The sequence below is a fragment of the Portunus trituberculatus genome, chromosome 38, assembly GCF_017591435.1.
Source record: "Portunus trituberculatus isolate SZX2019 chromosome 38, ASM1759143v1, whole genome shotgun sequence".
NCBI classification, from domain to species: domain Eukaryota; kingdom Metazoa; phylum Arthropoda; class Malacostraca; order Decapoda; family Portunidae; genus Portunus; species Portunus trituberculatus.
This window is the reverse complement of record NC_059292.1, coordinates 27,906,543-27,911,542: the sequence shown is the minus strand read 5'-3', so window position 1 is coordinate 27,911,542 and position 5,000 is coordinate 27,906,543. Positions and strand designations below refer to the sequence as shown.

The following is a 5,000-nucleotide window of genomic DNA, read 5'->3' as shown; positions in this document are numbered from 1 at the left end:
CGACGGTTTCCTGTGACCGATGACGCTGGCTGTCGTAACGCTGTCATGTAACCACGGGACAGGTAATACTCAGTCGATGACAGGCAGGAGGTGGACGCTCTCTTGGGTAATGTCACACTCACGTTCGCTCTCGTCTATTGACGCGTCAAGTCACCCGAGGAACTCCATCACTGTTGCTCTTGCTCACGCGATCTTCGGCACGCGTTGACGTGGCCTTCTTTCCGGGACGCTGCCTGACCACCAAGACGGCCGCCCGCCTCCTGGCGTGATATTGGCAGGCTGTCGTCAGTCATTACGGACTGCTTGTGCACAGCGAGCAGTGTCCACCACACTAGCGTGCACCGCGATGCGTGATGACATCCACGCTTATTTTTGATTTTGATTTGATTTATAATGTTTATTTAGCCAAATTATTTTCATTTTACAAAACATATAAATAATAAATAGGAAGACAATATTTACAATGTTACTGAAACATATCTTACTGGCTGAGCCTGTTGAGAGTAAACTCTCGTAAAAGGCTCCTTAAATTACACACTTGAGCCGAATAATTATTAAAACATTTCAATATAGTGCAAAACAGACTTCCTTATGTATTCAATCCCAAAAAACCTTATTATGTTAATTATATACATAATTAACATTCTTTGTAAACTAGTTACATGAACTGTCCATACTTATATGAAAGAAATATTCATAAATCCGAATATAGATTCATACATATACATACACACATACTATGCTTGCATACATATAGCTATGTACATTTAGTATATATACATACGTACACCAATACCTCAATACTTATAAACTCAAATACATCTAATCAAGATATACTCGTATGAGTACATAATACAATTAATACTACTACAATTAATATATACTAATACCTGATATTCATATACCCCCATATAAACGTGAATTCATACACGTGTACATACATATGGACATGTATACACAGTACACACAGTTGCAAAAATACATACACAAATATAAGCAAAGAAGTTCTTAAACTATTGTAGCATCATGGATATTAATAATTAGTCTTGGTTGTATTTCATTAATAGGAACTCTTTGAGACAGTGTTTAAAAGACAGCAGGGTTGGTTTTGTTCTGATATCTGGTGGTAACTGATTCCAAATTTTTGAGCCGTGATACAGAATACTCGTCTGTGACTGATTGGAGAGCGCTACTGGAAGTTCTAATAGGTCAACACCTCTCAGGTTATATCTTTCGATTCTACGATATCTAAAGTAAAAATTATCAGTGAAATTATTTAGACATTTGTATATAAATAGTGCAGAGAAATATGTATTTACTTCATTTATTTTTAGTAATTTCATATTTAAAAAGAGGTTGTTGGTGTGGTCATATCTTGTCTTTCCCGTAATCGTCCTTATTACTCTTTTCTGTGCGATAACTAATGGTTTTATTTTTGAGGTAGGAACACTGGACCAAATGGTGGTGCAGTATATAATGTTGGGGTAAACCAGTGTGTGGTAGACATGTCGCAGTGCCTCCTTGTTTAGAAGATGACGGGTTAAATATAAAATGCCACTCATTCTGTTTACTTTGTTACACACACTGGTTATATGTTTATTCCATGATAGTTTATTATCAACAGTTATTCCTAGAAACTTTACATTTGTTATCTCATTAATAACTGTGTTATTGATTTTAATATGCTTGAATTTGGTGGTAATGTTTTGTTTCTGTGGAAAATAATGTAGTTAGTTTTTAAAATATTGAGTGTTAACTTGTTATTTTGTATCCATTTGTTAATGTTTTGTACTTCCTCATTGACAGATGCCATTAAATTACGTATATTTGGGTGGCTTTTATAAATTGTGCAGTCATCTGCAAATAAAATGAATTTAAAAAAACGAACTAGAATTAACTATGTCGTTAACATATAATAAGAATAATAGTGGTCCCAGTATCGATCCTTGGGGAACACCGGTTGAAATGTTTAAAGTAGATGAAGATGTATTATTATACTGGACATACTGTTTATGATTATTTAGGTAGGAACTGAACCATTTATTAGATACTCCCCTTATGCCATAATGCTTTAACTTTTGTAGTAAAATATGGTGGTCAACAGTATCAAATGCCTTGCTCAGATCAAGAAATATTGCCACTGCAAATTTTCTTTGGTCAAATGAAGATATGATGTCATATAGAAACGATGTCAGTGCTGTTTCAGTTGACCTTCCTCGTCTAAAGCCGTGTTGTGCATCTGTGAAAATATTATGAGTTTGTTAGTAGTAGTAGTAGTAGTAGTAGTATCTGCCGGTGTCTCTGTTAGCACAACTCCCCGTGCTCCTCACTGCACATTCTATTATTTTCACCTGCGTCCCTCGTTCTCATCCAGTAATGAAAAGATTACAATTTTCATTGCTTCCTAAACTTATACCCTACAAAAGAGGTTTTTCAGCATCCCCCAAAAGCCTCTGGCGTGAAGATAACCTGTCTAGTCTTCAGAAACGCCTTCTCCTCTCACTACGACAGTTTTCCAAAGCCACAGAGACAACTAGCCTTTGGAAAGCAATTATTCTAAGAGAGTAAAGCGTTTCAAAATAGAGACCAAAGATTTTTTTTCCAGCGAATTCAATAACACCGACATGAATCAAGCCTGCGTAGCCTTTCTTTCTATCTGCTTCCAAAGATGTTCCAAAACTTTTCCTATTACCTTTTAACCACTTCAGTGCCATAACGCTTTTTCATATTCATTCTAGTTACTATTTGGTGATTTTCTACACCTTGAAAATCTTATTAGGGGATTTAAGTAGTGAAGACTCAGGCCATTAATCTTTGATCTCCATAAACCCTTCCTAATGTAAATAAAACCGTCGAATCATTCCCAAAACTTAAGGTAGATATGTGTCCCATTACTGAAGGAGTTAAAACACTACGTGTCAACTGAATGCGTTTATTCTTCCTCGCTGCTTGCAAAGACGTTAACACATCTTTCTCAGTACCCTCCGATGTCTATATTTCGTGAACGAATGAAGAGATAAGTTGCTGTGTAGCGAGGCTTTCCTTCCGCGTACCCTGGTGTGAGTAAAGGCTGAAGGCGTGAAGAGTGACGGCAGCTACCAGACAGCCTCTTACTCACCGCCACCTGCCCGGAGCTATTTGTGGAAACACACTATCTGCTTCCCGGTCTGTCTGTCTGTCTGTCTATCTGTCTTTTGGTTCGTTTCTCTATTTTTTTTCCTAGAATCTTTTATCTGTTTCTTCCTGTTTGTCTGTACGTTTGTTATTTCTCCTTTTCTCTATGTATATTTGTTTGTGTGTCTGTCTGTTATATCTATCCGCCTGTCTGGATATAATTCTTATTTCTTCTAGTGTGTGTGTGTGTGTGTGTGTGTGTGTGTGGGTGGGTTTTTTTTATGTTATGGCCTATAGCGCTTGTACGCATACTTGAAGAGTATATGTGGGAAACGCTCTTCAGCTTCCGCCCATTAGTGGGGCAGGCAATTTTATCTATATTGGTACCCATATTAGGGCCCATATCACTATCCAGGAGCATCTTTGGTGTAACCACCTAGAGCCTGGGTATCATGGTAATAGTGTGTCTTTATGTATATGTTAATCTCTCTCTCTCTCTCTCTCTCTCTCTCTCTCTCTCTCTCTCTCTCTCTCTCTCTCTCTCTCTCTCTCTCTCTCTCTCTCTCTCTCTCTCTCTCTCTCTCTCTCTCTCTCTCTCTCTCTCACACACACACACACACACACACACACACACACACACACACACACACACACACACACACACACACACACACACATCGGCAGCATCAGGCGGTGGTTGTCAAGCGTCGCTTTGCCTCCTCTGTAGTGATGCAAGCGACCTTCTCGTGCTAGCCTCGCCTCCGTCGCCGCCTCTGCCGCCGCCGTCGCCCCCTTGCTGTAATGATTCGATCCCCAGCAACAGATTGCCAAACCCGCAACGCTAGAAATAGTCTGCGTTTATTTTTAGCTGTGGAATTTTTATTGTATGCAAAAATATACACCTTTTCGTCTCCTCCGTTGCTTGCAGTCTAACTTGTCCTTACGTGTGTGTGTGTGTGTGTGTGTGTGTGTGTGTCTGTGTGTGTGTGTGTGTGTGTGTGTGTGTGTGTGTGTGTGTGTGTGTGTGTGTGTGTGTGTGTGTGTGTGTGTGTGTGTGTGTGTGTGTGTGTGTGTGTGTGTGTGTGTGTGTGTGTGTGTGTGTGTGTGTGTGTGTGTGTGTGTGTGTGTGTGTGTGTGTGTGTGTGTGTGTGTGTTTGTGTTAGGCCTCGTCCATTCACCAGACTTGTCAAGCTTGTGTCAACCTGTCCGTCCGTTCATTTATACGGAAAGTTACAATCCAAACACAAGTCACAAGTAGAAAGCAGACCCACCCTTTCCAGTACTCCATTTGCAAGATATGAAGTTAAAGAAATAATCATATAGTACGTCACTCCTCCCTCGCTTACCACTGCCACCTGATGGATTCATTAATGTAGAATAGAATCGTATATAGTCGTTTTGTAGACAACCTGCCACCTCAACTGACCCTTCGCCTTTCTTGACCTGTCCTGTTCTGTGACTTCCGCACATTTGTCCAGCAGATATATAGACACACATATAGATAAACATGTGGATAGATGATTAAATAGATAGGTTGATACTGTGGTTTATTGACCGCAGTAATCTTGCAGACTATAATCAATCAAACTAGAACCTTAAGACCATATATGACAATTCCAATATTTATAATACGGAAATATAAATACACCTACATACATTCTATACAACATACCGTGTTTTTATATCAATACTCCCAAATCATTATTAGGAAGCAAAGACTAATCAATACTACATGTCTGACATCTCATGAATAATCTTATCAAATTATCACCGGCAAACTAACCCTTCGTACTAACTCATCCATATTAAACATGTTGTGATTCACGACTTCCAATGAATGACAACACCAGTAATGTGCCAACTACACCAAGATGAGCCAGGGCCAA

General features: G+C 39.1%; 1 protein-coding gene across 1 annotated transcript in view; it reads left to right on the top strand.

Annotated features, from left to right (window-relative positions):
* Positions 1–5,000, top strand: part of LOC123515039 (cholesterol 7-desaturase nvd-like) — a 17,816-nt gene that overhangs the window by 1,614 nt on the left and 11,202 nt on the right. The gene's annotated exons all lie outside the window — the stretch shown is intronic.